We start from the raw sequence: 19,863 nt of genomic DNA on the forward strand, positions 1-19,863 counted from the left end.
AAATATCTAATTACCGCTAGTTAATTGTTAACGTAACGACCGCACATTTACTTTCTTTATTAACTTTACCCCTTTTCAAAATTAATTTCCACCAATTTTATTTGCATTTTTCCTTTCATTTAGATGTAGCCCTTTCCTCCCTCTTTACCGACAGATTAACTTCGGTGACGATTGTTTTTCCCAAATTTCCGTTAGGTTCACGCGGTTTAATTTTTCTCTGTCATTAAGGTCGATAAGTGAGAAGGAAGTTACAGGCTTACACACACACACACACACACACACACACACACACACAGAGAGAGAGAGAGAGAGAGAGAGAGAGAGAGAGAGAGAGAGAGAGAGAGAGAGAAAGAGAGCGAGAGATAGAGAAAGAGAGAGGGATAAAAGTAAACAAAGTTCAAATTCAGTGCCAAATTCTGTAAGGAGCAAACGAACGCCGACGGCGTTATTACACACAACAACATAGTGCTCACCGCGTTTTGCAAACTGAAAAGGCGTTTGTAAAGCCGAAATTGCACACAGTGCATTATTATGTGTTTGCAGTTCCATCAGAACGCAAAAGAAGAAGGAGCAGTCACAACAAAACGGCCGCGTGGTTTGAGGCGCCATGGCACGGGTTGGGCAGCCCCTCCCGCCGGAGGTTCGAGTCCTCCCTCGAGCATGGGTCTGCGTGTTATTCTTAGATTAAGTTAGTCTAAGTAGTGTGTAAGTCTAGGGACCGATGACCTCAGCAGTTTGGTCCCTTAGGAATTCACACACATTTGAACTACAAAACGTAAGCAATAACATATATATAGGCAAAACTTTTGCCACACCAAAATCACGTTTTTAAAAATCAAGGGCTGTGTTAACTCGCTGATAAAATTCACATTTACATCGTTTGATTTGCACATGAAAAGCTATATGTGCAGGAAACCATACAGATGGTCCTGCAAAACCATGTAATGTGATATCACGGTAAGAACAAAAACAAAGAAAAACTGTCTGTAGACCTCACTTTATTAGATCATTTACAAACTAAAATATGTTCATTTTTTACTGTTTTCAACAAACAAAACCCACTGATGATGCACAGAGGTGCCGAAATGTGTTTGGGTAATAATAAAAAATAGTGTTTTTTCGTAAAATTCCGAACCTACATCCAATAATGATCTCTGACTGTTGGATTCTGAAGGTGACGGTATCACGCATGCGCTAGCAGCTGCAGCTTTGCGAAATGCGCTGCGTCCAAGAACCCATCCGGTCACAGAAAACTCACTGTAAGCCGGACATGTCGTCAAGGTCTTAAGTTAACAATTCTAATGTTTGCAGTTTTAATGGATAACGCGATTTCTAACGCCCTAACTGTCTGTCCTAAAGTGGATATTTTCACAAACTTTATTTTAATGCCAATGGTAGGTGTCTAACAAAAACAATGTTTTAGTAAAAACGATAATTTGTTTAATAAAACATAGTAAAAAACGAAGAGATTATTCATAACTTCTGCGATATGCATTAGAGACGGCTGAGCGGAGACGCCACTGCACTTGCAAAGCATCTTTAGAGTTAATCATTTATTCTCAACGTTTCAAGTCGTCGTTCTTCCACACCAGCCTCGCCTGTTACTCATTTGGCTGGGTGTTGGATTCCAGCTGACTCGTGGCCAGTCAGCTACGGGCTTGCACGGCCAGGGACGTTTAGCGACCCCTACTCTTGGTAGGTTTCAGCACCTAGAGCTGCCTCAGTATTGAACAGGAATGTAGAGCTCACGAGGACCAGTCGTTGGCTTCCGCAATGAAGTTCAGTGCTAGCAGCGCCCTGCGACGTGGTGTTGCCGGAATACAGTCAGTTCCTCTTCAGTAGGGCGACGAGCAGCATGAAGTTCATCAGATACAAAGCCATCGTCTCGAGTACATCTCTGGCTGGTTCATACATTGTGCTAGCGCATGTAGGACATACACTACTGGCCATTGAAATTGCTACACCACGAAGATGACGTGCTACAGACGCGAAATTTAACCGACACGAAGAAGATGTTGTGATATGCGAACGATTAGCTTTTCAGAGCATTCACACACGGTTGGCGCCGGTGGCGACACCTACAACGTGATGACATGAGGAAAGTTTCCAACCGATTTCTCATACACAAACAGCAGTTGACCGGCGTTGCCTGGTGAAACGTTGTTGTGATGCCTCGTGTAAGGAGGAGAAATGCGTACCATCACGTTTCCGACTTTGATAAAGGTCGGATTTGTAGCCTATCGCGATTGCTGTTTATCGTATCGTGACATTGCTGATCGCGCTGGTCGAGATCCAATGACTGTTAGCAGAATACGGAATCGGTGGGTTCAGGAGGGTAATACGGAACGCCGTGCTGGATCCCAAAGGCCTCGTATGAATAGAATCGAGATGACAGGCATCTTATCAGCATGGCTGTAACGGATCGTGCAGGCACGTCTGGATCCCTGAGTCAACACATGGGGACGTTTGCAAGACAACAACCATCTGCACGAACAGTTCGACGACGTTTGCAGCAGCATGGACTATCAGCTCGGAGACCATGGCTGCGGTTACCCTTGACGCTGCTTCACAGACAGGAGCGCCTGCGATGGTGTACTCAACGACGAACCTGGGTGCACGAATGGCAAAACGACATTTTTTTCGGATGAATCCAGGTTCTGTTTACAGCATCATGATGGTTGCATCCGTCTTTGGCGACATAGCGGTGAACGAACATTGGAAGCGCGTATTCGTCATCGCCATACTGGCGTATCACCCGGCGTGATGGGGTGCCATTGGTTGCACGTCTCGGTCACCTCTTGTTCGCATTGACGGCATTTTGAAGAGTGGGCGTTACATTTCAGATGTGTTGCGACCGTGGCTCTACCCTTTATTCGATCCCTGCGAAACCCTACATTTCAGCAGGATAATGCCCGACCGCATGTTGCAGGTCCTGTACGGGTCTTTCTAGATACAGAAAATGTTCGACTGCTGTCCTGGCTAGCACATTCACCAGATGTCTCACCAATTGAAAACGTCTGGTCAATGGTGGCCGAGCAACTTGCTCGTCACAATACGCCAGTCGCTACTCTTGATGATCTGTGGTATCGTGTTGAAGCTGCACGAGGAGCTGCACCTGCACACGCCATCCAAGTTCAGTTTGACTCAATGCCCAGGCGTATCAACGCCGTTATTACGGCCAGAGGTGGTTGTTCTGGGTACTGATTTCTCAGGATCTATGCACCAAAATTGCGTGAAAATGTAATCACATGTCAGTTCTAGTATAATATAATATAATACCCGTGTAATATCTCCATGTCTTCTTGGTGTAGCAATTTTAATGGGCAGTAGTGTAGATTCACAAAAGTATCACAGTTATGGAATTGTGTGCTGTTACTGTGAATGCCATCAATTTGAGCAGAATTAGGGTATTTAATGGGAGCTATGGCGCAACGCTTGGTTTTTAATGAGCACATGTGTGCTTATTCTGTTATATCCCCTTTCGGGCTGTTAACTGCTGTGTCAGTTCCTCGATATGTACTCTAATGACAGAGAGTTTCTTTCAACGTATCTTATGAGCTGAGGTGTATGCTTGTCTTGGTTCCTTTTCTTTTCTACCGCAGTCTCCTTTCTGCAGAATGCGTACCCTCACTTTACAGACGGTGTCGCAATGTGTCGGCGACTTGACCCACTTGCTACATACGGGCTTGATTCCTGCTTCCGCTTCTGGTATGACTTGAATTTTCCTGTGGCAATATGAATCAGTTTTAATAATTTTTTTCCTGATTTCTACCACTTCCTGTTCTGTGCTGTAACAGTATTAGCAGGGACATTAAAACAGGATGAATAGCCAGTATTCCACCAGCCACTGAGCACCTCCCTGGCCCGTAATGATTGCTACCCCCATGCAGCAGTGCTGCACAGTTGCTGCTAGACAACTAGTTGTTCACTCCGTTTTAATGTCCCTGCTAATACATATCGATAAAGCGAATACCGAGCCAGACTAATTCGGAACCGCTCTAGCGAATGGACACACAAAATCCCTCTTTAAAAATTGCTTTGTTCATAACGGGACACTAACAGACGTCTTCTGAAGCCAGCCGGAGTGGCCGAGCGGTTTTAGGCGCTACAGTCTGGAACCGCGCGATCACTACGGTCGCAGGTGCGAATCCTGCCTCGGGCACGGATGTGTGTGATGTCCTTAGGTTAGTTAGGTTTAATTAGTTCTAAGTTCTAGGCGACTGATGACCTCAGAAGTTAAGTCGCATAGTGCTCAGAGCCATTTGAACCATTTGAACTGATGACCAAAGAAGTTACGTCCCATAGTGCTCAGAACCATTTGAACCATTCTGAATGCCTTCTGCCAACAATGGGTGTCACATGAGAGACGTGAGGAACATTACTTGTTTGGGGTGATGCCAGCTACGTTAAAAAAAAACTTTATTAGAAAAATCATCTGCCTCCATAGTTGAGTGGTCCCTGCAGCAGAATGCCACGCGAGGGGCCTGCGTTCGATTCCTGGCCAGGTCGAAGTTTTTCTTTGCTCAGGGTCAGGGTTTTATTGCTGCCTTCATTTCATCCTCATCGACACTCGTGTTGCCGAAGTGGCATCAGCTAAAAAACTTGCACCAGGCGATCTGTCTACGCGACCGGAGGCTCTACACACACACCACCACCACCATCACCACCACCACCACCGAACAGCAAGAGAAAATGCGCCTGGCGATTCTTAAGCCGTCGGCACACGGACCGTGCTGTCGAACGTCAACGTTGAGCGTGCCACATCCAACGTGCTGCTGAACGCTCAGAGACGATGCGACTTGTGCATACGGTACGTGGGCCCCAACGTGGTACACGCGATCGCAACGCACTCCGGCGGCAGTTGAGGGATGTTTCTAGTTCGTAAATAACACTGTTTACTCCGCGGGCTGGCGTAAAATCCCCACGTTAGCTCTATTAAAATGCACATTTCCTCCATTGTCTACGAAAAGGAAAGTACCATGTCCGGTCAAGGACACATAAAAGTTCCATTACAAACAGTGCGATACGAATTTGCAATAATTCTTCACATAAGATAAACATTATTTCATCATTCCCAAATTTTAGTAAAACTCTAAGGTCAGTCTTACTTGATCACTGTTCCTACCCAGTAGCAGAATCTTTGCAACACGTGAATTACGAAGGGTAAAAGGAGCAAAATAGCTTTATACAAGTAGCGCAAGCTGTCCTGTAGCTCAAGCCAATCGAACACCCAAAGAAAGGTGATCTTATATTTACATAACATCAAAAATTATAGTACATACTTATATTAAACTAATAATAAAGTATCAGAACCTAATAAAGACGCAAATGTTAGGAAAAAAATTATGTACTAAAGGTTTATAATTTATAAAAAACAGCTACCAGCCACATGTATGGTTTAAAAAGGTTTATTATCTTCAGACCATGACCGGTTTCGGATTTTTCTTTACAAATCCATCTTTAGATGGCAGTTACAAGCATTCTAAGTTGGACCTAGTTTTGTTTTTGTTATTCGTTTGCTGCACTGGGAAAGAAAAGAAATATTTTTGTTGTCATATCGGTGATGGTATTTTTACAAAAGATTTATTTCTTTTACAAAATCTAATTGCTCATGAGACAGTTTTTTGTTTTAAACTTAGTAAACGTGCAGGTTAGTGTACTTACGAGCTATGTAGTTCCGCCTGACGAAATATTCGTGCGTTTATGTTTTCGAACGCAAGCTTAACACACATTTCAATATGCACTATGTGAGTGCTATTCCGGTCAATGGACGTCACTTTCAACCTCATCATCTTAATTACACACGCAGCACACACGAATAACGTTTACAAAACGTGGCCCAGCTTCATATTACAAACGAGAACAATATCTGCAAAGAGCTTACAGTCATAACGATGTTAACTTACAGATGCATCGTTATGACTGTAAGCTCTTTGCAGATATTGTTCTCGTTTGTAATATGAAGCTGGGCCACGTTTTGTAAACGTTATTCGTGTGTGCTGCGTGTGTAATTAAGATGATGAGGTTGAAAGTGACGTCAACTGACTGGAATAGCACTCACATAGTGCATACTGAAAAGTGTATTAGCTTGCGTTCGAAAACATAAACGTACGAATATTTCGTCAGGCAGAACTACATAGCTCGTAAGTACACTAACCTGCACGTTTACTAAGTTTAAAACAAAAAACTGTCTCATGAGCAATTAGATTTTGTAAAAGAAATAAATCTTTTGTAAAAATACCATCACCGATATGGCAACAAAAATATTTCTTTTCTTTCCCAGTGCAGCAAACGAATAACAAAAACAAAACTAGGTCCAATTTAGAATACTTGTAACTGCCATCTGAAGATGGATTTGTAAAGAAAAATCCGAAACCGGTCATTGTCTGAAGATAATAAACATTTTTAAACCATACATGTGGCTGGTAGCTGTTTTTTTATAAATTATAAACCTTTAGTACAACAGCCACGTTTCTCAACATGTCGACTTTCGACAAAATAGCGGTAGAAATTATGTACTGCCGAGTCGCGAACCACCGACCAAATATAAAAATTTCAGTAGGCAATAACGCTATTCACCACACTAAACCAACACCAGGAAGCTGGTAGCTACTCGTAGATTTTACGACCTGCTCAGTGATATAATCGTAGCTAGGGTGACCAGACGCCCGGATTAATCCGGACATGTCCTCCTTTTTAGCTCTATGTCCGGGGTCCGGGCGGATTTTTACAGTGTCCGGTTTTTTCACAAAGTTGAGCGTGATATAGTTAAAATTACAATTCGTCCCGTTCTATTGCTGTTTTCTTAAATACTTTAACTGTTGGCACAGCCTTCGTGATAAACACGCAAGAAGGCGGTGTTAGTAGGTGGCACCAGGATCGTCGATGTAATCGCTGATCTACCTATAAGCGAATGCAAATATCGATTATTTAAAATTTTCGTTTCGTATCTTCGCTTTGTATTGGCTTGGATTCCTGTAGTGCACGTGTGATTTGTGAGAGTAATTTTTAACGGAGTGAATTTCGTAAAATATTTGGCTGTGCCTAAACGAAAGTGTACATCCTCTGATGTCCTTTCCTGCACATATCCAACTTTAAGAAAGGGAGAAATGAATTTTAAGCGGAATGTAAGGTACGTTGAGCTGGAACGTACGTCTCAGTGGCCAATAAAGGTAAGAAGTAGCTCGACAGATTAACTGCCATGGTTTTATTTCATCGTTTTATAGTCATTCAATTTATTTTTATTTGGAAGGTTATAGAGCAGTTTACACGTCGTCAGCTGCTGCTTGAATTGTAGATGTTGGTAGCGGTGCGTCGAATGAAGGGAGGTGAATGGTCTTATGTTTTTCGCTTTGTAAACAATTTCGTGTTGTTGACATAACAAAACAATTGACGCCACACTGTCACCACAATCAAAGTTTTTAATTTTTTTTATATTGCTCAGGTAACCACCACCTGACCATCAGTAACAATTAACTACTGGTTTTACCGGTAATTCCCGGCAGTCACGTGACTTGTCCAAAGCTGACGGGTGGTAGCCTCATCTGCAATTGACCCGTTTGAAGTGTCCTTTTTTCTTTGTTTGTCCTCCTTTTTGAAGCTGTTTGTCCTCTTTTTTAAACAATTGCATCTGGACACCCTAATCGTAGGTATGTTACTAACTGAAATTTAACTATAACAAATTGAACCAAGAACAATGCGTTTTGGGTGGATCCTCAGGGTATTGCTGCCTTCAGATAGCATACTCTCATAATACGCAAGTTACAATAATTCTTTTGCGACGAATATGATGTTCCTCATTATTTTATTGCAGCGGATCACACAGTTAACAACGGGTTTTCCAGTGAGTCTCAATTTGCTGCTGCTCAGAAACGGCATATATACGTATAGGCTTGAAATGAATTCCAATATGGCGCCTCACAACTTGTGCTAAAGGGAGATGGCGTGCATGTGACGTAGGTGGCATTGTGCCATCTCATTGGTCAACGCTCAGACGCACGCTCAGAATATCTGACATGCTAGATATTGCTCTGCACTAGAGATGGGCAAACTGAAACACGTAACTATTTCGAAACAAATGAAACAGTACAATGTAATGTTTCGATACGCTGTTTCGAAATAGTGAAACAGTTTGTGTTTTGTAATCTAATATCCCTACACATTTTATCATCTTGAATGTTTACTGTATAAGTATGTCCATATAAACACAAATGAGGTGCGAGAGCGCTAATGATATCGCAGAAAGTATGAAACTATCACTTCCGTGTCTTGGCAGTTTCGTATTTCCTGCAGCAAATGCGCTGCTTTCATGTCGTGTGACTTTCATACTTTTCAATTGGCTGAGAACAGCCGTAGCTGAAGATAGAAGAACCACCACGAACGGAACTGGAGGTGGGAGCAAACTGCAGAAACAACGGATATGCTACTGGGATTCCCACATTCCGTTAATATGTGTAATATACCCATCCTGCTAATTTTTATGCACACAAAGGGAATCATTGTGGATAGTAGGCACAGTGACTATAGACGCAGAAATAACGCCAAATAATTAGAATAAATAACAAAATATAAAGAAAAAATTTTGTCTTTCAAGGTGTTTCGAACCGTTACTATAAATTCACCATGCTTCCCAGCCCTCCCCGTTCACCATTATACTATCAGTGATATGTCAAACAGATTGCTTGCAATTATACCTACATCAAATTTATGTATATGTCTAATAACTGACACACTACGCCTCTTTTATTCAAAATGTTGTAGGCTTACTTGCGTTTCTTAATGTGATTATTGCAGATGAATAGAGAAGTGTATGTTATAAAAAAAGTGTAATTTAACTAAATGATTTTCACATATTTATTATTTTGAATGTGAATAGTATGCGTCGTTTTATTGTTTTGTTAGTGTTTAAAAAGCAGATGTTACGCCATTTCGGAATAGGACAGTCAGCTAGAAACGCAGCTTTATTTTCGGATAACTTAAGCTTCATGCTATTTCTTGTCAAAAAGATTTCGACACTCTTGAAAGTGTTTCCTGAAGTGTTATGTTGTGTTTCAGTACCTGTGCCGAGCCCGAATCTCGTCCGACACAGAGTGGAATGAAACATCCCTGTTTCGATACAATTAGTCCGTTCCAAGCACAGGTGCACTGAAACAGCCTGTGTCTGGCCAGAGATCGAATCTGGTCCGGTTATCCGAGACAGGGGCGGAATGAAACACCACTGTTTCGAAACAGTGAACCACAGGCGTTCCGAAACACTGAAACAGTTCCACGTATCGATACAGTGTATCGAAACATAGAAACAGCGGCCATGTCTACTCTGCACTTTCGGAAAGACTCCAGAACGTGTTACTCAACGCTCAACGTTCGGATGCACGGTCCGCGTGCCGACGGCTTTAGGAAGGACACCCGGTATTTACGTGTTGCAGCTGTCCAACAAAGTCAGAAACTGCTAGCTGCCGAAGACGCAGCCAGCGTGGTTTCGCTCTGGCGAGCACAGTACGCGTCCCAGGAACAATACGAGTTGAGTCCGTCCGCCATCAAACCAAACCAAATCGCCGGCCAGCGACCGAAACGTTTCCAGCTCTGCCCTGGGCTCTCGGTTAGCGACGCTCCAGCGGCTGCGCTGGAAGTCGCCGTGGCTGGCGAGCCTTGAAACGCGATACGCTCCCCTTCTCTTTCTTTCCGGTGCCACGAGTAGAAATTTCGACCGCGCCGCCGCCGTCGCCGGCGCCTCCGCCGTCACCGCGTGGAAACGTGATAGACGCCGCGGCGGCTACACCCGTCGGTTTTTTCCCTCCTTTTTCCCGTTCTTTTCTTTTTTTATTCCGCCACGCCGCACCGTTCCGTTCCCTCCGGCTCCTTTTCGTTCTCATTTTATAGTTCACAGTCGGCTGGATCTTCGGGCAGACCGGTCACGCGGAATGTCGGACCACAATGGAGGCCCTCCGCCCCCGGCGCGCGGTATGCAGATTGCAGGGGGGCGGGTGCGGGGGCGGCACCTGGCGCCAGTCGCAGGCGGACGTCTCCGGCTCATAAATATGTATCCGCACCTCCTCGAGTTATGGTGAGGCCCGCCCGGCGAGACGGCGTCCACCCCCGTCTTTCAGCACTCTCGAAAATCGTCGGTCGTGAGAAGTTGTTTCGATGATGTGTCTTCCCATTGATGTAATTGTTTGATTTTGTATCTCACATGTACGTCTACATCTCCACCGATGCTCTGAAAATCACTGTACACTACACAGCGCAGGGCACTTTCTATTTTCGTCCAATTTCTTTTGTGCCTCTTTTTTCAATAATTTTCGAAAAAGTAATATACTCGATCGTGTGGTGTGCACAGTATTCGTGGCTTGATTATGTGTTGTGCTATTTCAGCAAGATCACCAGTGAAACCAGTTACCTATTATCAACGTAACAAGTCGTTTGATCTCAACATTGCTTTTCCCGGCTAGTAATCGTCACTTTGCTAAAGAAATGTCCACCTGAGACTTGTGTAGCAATGTTGTCTGTAGAGTAGTGTAAATGACACTAAATTGCAGATCGTTTATCACATTTAATATTACTGTTATATGAGGTGGAAGCACTTCTCTTTATCAAAATGACCAATTTGTCACAGAATACTACACGCGCACAACACTGACGTATTTTTCCTGTTAAAATACGCTCCTGGAAATGGAAAAAAGAACACATTGACACCGGTGTGTCAGACCCACCATACTTGCTCCGGACACTGCGAGAGGGCTGTACAAGCAATGATCACACGCAGGGCACAGCGGACACACCAGGCACCGCGGTGTTGGCCGTCGAATGGCGCTAGCTGCGCAGCATTTGTACACCGCCGCCGTCAGTGTCAGCCAGTTTGCCGTGGCATACGGAGCTCCATCGCAGTCTTTAACAATGGTAGCATGCCGCGACAGCGTGGACGTGAACCGTATGTGCAGTTGACGGACTTTGAGCGAGGGCGTATAGTGGGCATGCGGGAGGCCGGGTGGACGTACCGCCAAGATCGTAGGATCCTACGCAGTGCCGTAGGGGACCGCACCGCCACTTCCCAGCAAATTAGGGACACTGTTGCTCCTGGGGTATCGGCGAGGACCATTCGCAACCGTCTCCATGAAGCTGGGCTACGGTCCCGCACACCGTTAGGCCGTCTTCCGCTCACGCCCCAACATCGTGCAGCCCGCCTCCAGTGGTGTCGCGACAGGCGTGAATGGAGGGACGAATGGAGACGTGTCGTCTTCAGCGATGAGAGTCGCTTCTGCCTTGGTGCCAATGATGGTCGTATGCGTGTTTGGCGCCGTGCAGGTGAGCGCCACAATCAGGACTGCATACGACCGAGGCACACAGGTCCAACACCCGGCATCATGGTGTGGGGAGCGATCTCCTACACTGGCCGTACACCACTGGTGATCGTCGAGGGGACACTGAATAGTGCACGGTACATCCAAACCGTCATCGAACCCATCGTTCTACCATTCCTAGACCGGCAAGGGAACTTGCTGTTCCAACAGGACAATGCACGTCCGCATGTATCCCGTGCCACCCAACGTGCTCTAGAAGGTGTAAGTCAACTACCCTGGCCAGCAAGATCTCCGGATCTGTCCCCCATTGAGCATGTTTGGGACTGGATGAAGCGTCGTCTCACGCGGTCTGCACGTCCAGCACGAACGCTGGTCCAACTGAGGCGCCAGGTGGAAATGGCATGGCAAGCCGTTCCACAGGACTACATCCAGCATCTCTACGATCGTCTCCATGGGAGAATAGCAGCCTGCATTGCTGCGAAAGGTGGATATACACTGTACTAGTGCCGACATTGTGCATGCTCTGTTGCCTGTGTCTATGTGCCTGTGGTTCTGTCAGTGTGATCATGTGATGTATCTGACCCCAGGAATGTGTGAATAAAGTTTCCCCTTCCTGGGACAATTAATTCACGGTGTTCTTATTTCAATTTCCACGAGTGTATTTCGTGAAAGTAGTGCGAAATAATCAGGCTTCATACATCAGCAGATAAGAATTTATATAACGTAACGTGCAATCTGCACTGTATTTAAAGATTCATTCTAAGTTGAATTTGTCTTTTCAAAGTAGTTTCTGGGCCACCAATCCACAATTATTATAGTAATTATTTATAACCAACAACATTTGTGTCTGATAAAATTTCTATTCATAACTGCCGCTGCAGTATTTTACTAAGATGGCAATTGATATGAGACAATCACTTATCGATTGTCGCTTCAGATCCTATTTTACCACAAACAAATAATATATATTATTTTGCTTTAGCCTCATTATGCATTAACATTTGAAAATATTCTCAATGAAAATTGCTTATTACTTTTCTACTATTTACTAATGAACTGGGCTGCAAATCACTAACGCTCCTTAGTAGCTGAGCGGAAAAATTAACACTTATATATGATGAGAATTACAATGGATTAAACTTTGAAATAAATAAAAATCATTTCACATCCAGTGTAACTCTATTTTGCAAATATTATTAATTAACAACAAAAAAATCGTTTACATGGCTCTGAGCACTATGGGACTTAACTTCTGATGTCATCAGTCCCCTAGAACGCAGAACTACTTAAACCTAACCAACCTGAGGACATCACACACATCCATGGCCGAGGCAGGATTCGAACCTGCGACCGTAGCGGTCGCGCGGTTACAGACTGTAACGCCTAGAACCGCTCGGCCACCCCGGCCGGCAGTTAACAACACATTACAGTTTCTTACAGACCTCAATGTCACATCAATTGCATCCAGTCAGTTCAATGTTTCGAAGAAGAAGCGTCTTTCACCTACAATTACCACAGATAAGCAAAGATGGATTTGCATTGTCTATTTTCCATGATAATTGTCTGAGATATTATTGACACCGAAAATTAAATTATTACACATATAATAATTATTTATTATTATCTTTTAGTGTCGATGAAGTCCTTTTGATTGATAACACGATAATGTTCTATCAAATTCCACACACAATTCTGTCGTGAAAATTATTCTGAGTAAAATATAGTCGTGGTTATTGCAAGCACTATCTCACATTTTATTAGAAACAACTTACCCAAAACGTCATAGTTTCGGTTCCAGAAGGATTGCTAGACTGGGAATGATGTTTATACACTCAGTCATCAAATATTACACGTCTTTAATAATAAAAAATATCGGCAGTTGGTATTTTTTGTTAACTGTTCAAGCCATTTTATTATCTAGACCATGTTACACTCTAAATTTTATCGTGCCAATGGCTTTACACACATCTGGTTTAATCAAACTTAGCAAACAGAATGTAAAATGTTGTCTTGAATTATTCAAATCATGTTAGAAGGGTAGAAAATTTTTCTGATAGGTGACATGACAGTCACAAGTTTCAATTTTCGGTCCACTCCCGTTCCTTATATTTTTGTATTTGTGAATGCCTTTCCACGTAACATGCGTCAAAAAGTTTTATTACTACACTACTGGCCATTAAAGTTGCTACACCAAGAAGAAATGCAGATGATAAGCGGGTATTCATTGGACAAATATATTATACAAGAACTGACATGTGATTACATTTTCACGCAATTTGGGTACATAGATCCTGAGAAATCAGTACCCAGAACAACCAACTCTGGCCTTAATAATGGCCTTGATACGCCTGGGCATTGAGTGTCAAACAGAGCTTGGATGGCGTGTACAGGTACAGCTGTCCATGTAGCTTCAACACGATACCACAGTTCATCAAGAGTAGTGACTGGCGTATTGTGATGAGCAAGTTGCTCGGCCACCATTGACCAGACGTTTTCAATTGGTGAGAGATCTGGAGAATATGCTGGCCAGGGCAGCAGTCGAACATTTTCTGTATCCAGAAAGGCCCGTACAGGATCTACAACATGCGGTCGGGCATTATCCTGCTGAAACGTAGGGTTTCACAGGGATCGAATGAAGGGTAGAGCCACGGGTCGTAACACATCTGAAATGTAACGTCCACTGTTCAAAGTGCCGTCAATGCCAACAAGAGGTGATCGAGAAGTGTAACCAGTGGCACCCCATACCATCACGCCGGGTGATACGCCAGTATGGCGATGACGAATACACGCTTCCAATGTGCGTTCACGGCGATGTCGCCAAACACGGATGCGACCATCATGAGGCTGTAAACAGAACCTGAATTCATCCGAAAAAATGACGTTTCGCCATTCGTGCACCCAGCAGTCGTTGAGTACACCATCGCAGGCGCTTCTGTGTGTGATGCAGCGTCAAGGGTAACCGCAGCCATGGTCTCCGAGCTGATAGTCCATGCTGCTCCAAACGTCGTCGAACTGTTCGTGCAGATGGTTGTTGTCTTGCAAACGCCCCTTCTCTTGACTCTGGGATCGAGACGTGGCTGCACGATCCGTTGCAGCCATGCGGATAAGATGCCTGTCATCTCGACTGCTAGTAATACGATGCCGTTGGGATCCTGCACGGCGTTCCGTATTACCCTCCTGAACCCGCCGATTCCATATTCTGCTAACAGTCATTGGATCTCGACCAACGCGAGCAGCAATGTCGCGATATGATAAACCGCAATCGCGATAGGCTACAATCCGACCATTATCAAAGTCGGAAACGTGATGGTACGCATTTCTCCTCCTTACACGAGGCATCACAACAACGTTTCACCAGGTAACGCCGGTCAACTGCTGTTTGTGTATGAGAAATCGGTTGGAAACTTTCATCATGTCAGCACGTTGTAGCTGTCATCACCGGCGCCAACCTTGTGTGAATGCTCTGAAAAGCTAATCATTTGCATATCACAGCATCTTCTTCCTGTCGGTTAAATTTCGCGTCTGTGGCACGTCATCTTCGTGGTGTAGGAATTTTAATGGCCAGTAGTGTATTTGCAGATGGTGCAAAATTTATAATGAATCCCACAAGAGATAAAGCACTTGGACATCGTTTTCAGCCTTTCATGGACTCCATATTCCTAAAAAATAACACGAAACCACAACTGTTCGTGATTGGTTTGAAGAACGTTCTGGACAACTCGAACGAATGATTTGGCCGCCCAGATCGCCCGACATGAATCCTATCGAACAATTATGGGACATAAACAACAATTCAGTTCTTGCACCGGCAACACTTCCGCAATTACGGACGGCTATAGACGCAACATGGCTCAATATTTCTGCAGGGGCTTTCAACAACTTGTTAAGCCCGTATCACATCGAGATGCCGCACTACGGGCGGGCAAAAGGAGGTCCGATGCCATGTTAGGACGTATCGTACGACTTTCGTGACCTCAGTGAATACTGGCGCTGTGAACAAGTTCACGTTCGAGATGGTTCCACACATGTTCCATAGTCGACAGATATGTGGATTTTGCTGGTTACGGCAGTACCTCAAAATTACGCACACGGCTGGTAGAGGAACGCACCATGTGTCGGCGAACACTGTCCTGTTAAACACAGCAATAAGACACTGTTGCGTGATAGGCAGACATGGGGACGTATGATATCTGAGACACGCCATTGTGCAGTTGGAGTTCCCTTGATCACTGCCGTTCAGGACCTGGCGTGTCCAACACAGCAGAAGTAACACTGCTATCCAAAATGCTGGAAGGATAGGACCTCTCACAGGCCGACGCCATAGTCTCTGAAGATGGTTGTCCGACGTGGAAGACATCGATTCAGCAGTCCGTGCTTCCCGTAAACAGCACCACTCCAAACGTAGCTATCTGTGTTGTGTTACGAGGCTGTTGTTGTTGTTGTGGTCTTCAGTCCTGAGACTGGTTTGATGCAGCTCTCCATGCTACTCTATCCTGTGCAAGCTTCTTCATCTCCCAGTACCTACTGCAACCTACATCCTTCTGAATCTGCTTAGTGTACTCATCTCTTGGTCTCCCCCTACAATTTTTACCCTCCACGCTGCCCTCCAGTACTAAATTGGGGATCCCTTGATGCCTCAGAACATGTCCTACCAACCGATCCCTTCTTCTGGTCAAGTTGTGCCACAAACTTCTCTTCTCCCCAATCCTATTCAATACTTCCTCATCAGTTATGTGATCTACCCATCTAATCTTCAGCATTCTTCTGTAGCACCACATTTGGAAAGGGTGAGTCAAATGAAAACCTTAATTCTTTTTAAATATTATTTATTGTGCAGAAGTGGTACAAAGCTGTATCACTCACTTTTCAACATAATCTCCCCCACGCTCAATGCAATTCCTCCAGCGCTTACAGTATGCATAAATTTCTTTAGAAAAAAAATTCTTTTGGTAGTCCGCGCAACCACTCATGCACAGCGTGGCGTACCTCTTCATCAGAACGGAACTTCTTTCCTTCCATTGCGTCTTTGAGTGGTCCAAACATATGGAAATCACTTGGGGCAAGGTCTGGTGAGTATGGTGGATGAGGAAGACACTCAAAATGCAGGTCTGTAATTGTTACCACTGTTGTACGGGCAGTGTGGGGTCTCGCATTGTCATGTTGCAAAAGGACACCTGCTGACAGTAATCCACGTCGCTTTGATTGGATTGCAGGCCGCAGGTGATTTTTTTAGGAGATCTGTGTATGATGCACTGGTGACAGTGGTCCCTCTAGGCACGTAACGCTCCAAAATGACGCATTTTCGTCTCAAAAGAGAGTCAGCATAACCTTCCCTGGCTCTGAGCACTATGGGACTTAACATCTGTGGTCATCAGTCCCCTAGAACTTAGAACTACTTAAACCTAACTAACCTAAGGACATCACACACATCCAGGATTCGAACCTGCGACCGTAGCAGTCGCGCGGTTCCGGACTGCGCGCCTAGAACCGCTAGACCACCGCGGCCGGCTAACCTTACCTGCTGATGGTTCTGTTCGAAACTTCTTTGATTTTTGTGATGAGGAATGGCGCTATTCCTTGGTCGCTCTCTTCGTTTCTGGTTGGTGGAAGTGAACCCAGGTTGCGTCTGCAGTAACGATTCTTGCAAGGAAGTCATCACCTTCTAGTTCAAAGTGCCGAAGAAGTTCTTCACAAGCATCAACACGTCATTCTCTTATTTCAAGAGTCAGCTGCCGCTTGACCCATATTGCAGACACTTTGTGAAACTGGAGCATATCATGCACAATGTGGTGTGCTGACCCGTGACTAATCTGTAAACATGCTGCAATGTCATTTAGTGTCACTCGGCGGTTTTCCTTCACTATGGCTTCAACTCCCGCAATGTTCTGAGGAGTCACAACTCGTTGTGCCTGACTTGGACGAGGAGCATCTTCCACTGAAGACACACCATTTGCGAACTTCCTACTCCTTTCGTAGACATGCTGCTGTGACAAACACGCATCGTCGTACTGAACCTTCATTCGTCGATGAATTTCAATAGGTTTCACACCTTCACTACGCAAAAATCGAATAACAGAGCGCTGTTCTTACCTGGTGCAAGTCGCAAGTGGGGCGGCCATCTTTAGACTGATACTGCGACGGTATGTGTGCATCTGCACTATGCTGTCACCTACAGGCCATTCTGCACGCTGTTTGTAGCACGCTTACCACCTTAAAGGATAACGGCGCCAAATTTCGATTTGTTATTACAAATTTAAGGTTTTCATTTGACTCACCTCGTATTAACGACAGGCTACGCATGAGACAGTAATTCCAGATATTACGGTTCAAGTAAAGTACAGCTCAAGAAGGGGCTAAACTATCCCCCTTTAGGAGTGCCATAAATGAAATATGGGCCAATGATGTGTTCTCATACAAAACCACACCATACATTAACACTCCACTGACGTAGTACGACAATCACATCACGATTACGGCAGCGTGAGGCGTACGTTTGAGTGTCAGGACGTGCGCTAGCTCTGCACTTCATTTATTTCAAGCGTCAACTTCGCTTCACAGTTTCTCGGAATGTAATTGACGTATTACGATGCAACCAACGCCATTATTTTTGTGATTTTTCATTTTATTGATTGCATACGAAATACTAGGGGGTGTCCATTTAAAAATACACAAGTTTGTGTTGAAAATAGTATTTGTTTATGTTTTTAATTTCGCATAGTATTTGGTTTTCTAAGTCCCAGCCGTACGTTCATGCTGGTGAAATCCGTTTTTGAATATCTATTGTTGTTCCAGAGATATTTGAGGCAGCAGAGTTAGGTGAGACACCCTGTATTCTACGAGGCCTGATAACAACACCAGACACCGGACACGAACAACTATGTTGGCCATTCTGTCACAGCCGGCCGAAGTGGCCGTGTGGTTAAAGGCGCTGCAGTCTGGAACCGCAAGACCGCTACGGTCGCAGGTTCGAATCCTGCCTCGGGCATGGATGTTTGTGATGTCCTTAGGTTAGTTAGGTTTAACTAGTTCTAAGTTCTAGGGGACTAATGACCTCAGCAGTTGAGTCCCATAGTGTTCAGAGCCATTTGAACCATTTGAACCATTCTGTCACAGAGAATTATCACTAGTTAGTTATATACGAGGTGCGACAATAAAGTAATGAGACTGAAGTGAAAAAAAGTTGCTTACCGTTTTAGTCAAGTTTAGTTTTCTCTCCTTCAAAGTAGTTCCCTTCTGATTGCACGCACTTTTTCCAGCGCTTCTGCCATTGATGGTAACATTTCTGTAACTCATCTTCTGTAATACCCTCCAAGACCCACGTCACAGCTTTTTGGACATCTTGTGTTGTTTGAAAATGGCGTCCCTTGACAGCCGTTTTGACTCTTGGAAATAGAAAAAAGTCGCACGGAGCGATATCTGGTGAATAAGATGGCTGTGGCAGTACTGAAATTTGTTTTGAGGTTAAAAATTGCTGTACTGAGAGGGCAGTATGGGATGGCGCATTATCGTGATGCAGAATCCAGTTATAAACAATGTTGGCACGAACACGAAGAACTTTTTTACGAAGTCTTTCTAAAATTTCTTTCTAGTAATATTGGTTAACTGTTTGTCCTTGGAATCAAAGAAGCACACAAGCATGTATTTCACTTTTGACTTTGACATGCGAGATTTCTTTGGTCTGGGTGATCCCTTTGAGCACCATTGCGAACTTTGGCGTTTTGTCTCTGTAGCGTATTGAAAAAAACAACTTTCATCGCCAGTGATAACACGGCTCAACAATTCTGGATTGCAGTACTTTAAACATAGCTGCGCTACAGCAACGGTTCCACGTAAATCAGACTAAGAGCAGCCGACCAGTTGCAAAGGATAAAGTAATCTTTACCTAGGTTTCAATAGATATAAATCTGTCTTCTTCAGAAGACGGCCTGAGGACAATGAACATCATAATATATATTAAGGTATGAAACATGAGTCAAGAATGAAGTTTAACATATATTAGGAAAATATTGTATTACAAGATGTGAGATTCTTGGTACTTACAGTATTATAACAACATGAAGTGATATGTCCTTATCGTTTAGGCAAACATCTGCATAGTTACATTAATCATATAAAATATAGCCCTGGATTGTTTTCCGTTTGCTCTAACAGATCGGCTGCCACATTTTTCCGTTTTTCTCGCTGTTGTGGTGTGAGATTTTTGGGGACCATTTTTGCACAAATCTTTCTCATACCAAGATCTTCAGTTATTATTAGACGAACCGTTTCTCGATTGATGTTCAGTTCTTCTGCAATCATTTTCACAGATAATCTTCGATCAGATCGTACGAGTTCACGCACCCTGGCCAAGTTGACATCCGTCTGTGAGGTTGATGGTCGTCCACTGTGGTCTTTATCTTCAACATTCGTTCTGTCTTCACTAAACATTTTATCCCAACGAAAAACTTAAGCTCTTGACGTAACCGCCTCTCCAAAAGCCTTCTGAAACTTGCCGTAAGTTGTCGTCGCGTTTTCACCCAATTTAACGCAAAAAGAAATGGCATATCGTTGCCCAATATTATGCGTT

This window comes from Schistocerca serialis, chromosome 6 (genome assembly GCF_023864345.2).
Source record: "Schistocerca serialis cubense isolate TAMUIC-IGC-003099 chromosome 6, iqSchSeri2.2, whole genome shotgun sequence".
Lineage (NCBI taxonomy): Eukaryota > Metazoa > Arthropoda > Insecta > Orthoptera > Acrididae > Schistocerca > Schistocerca serialis.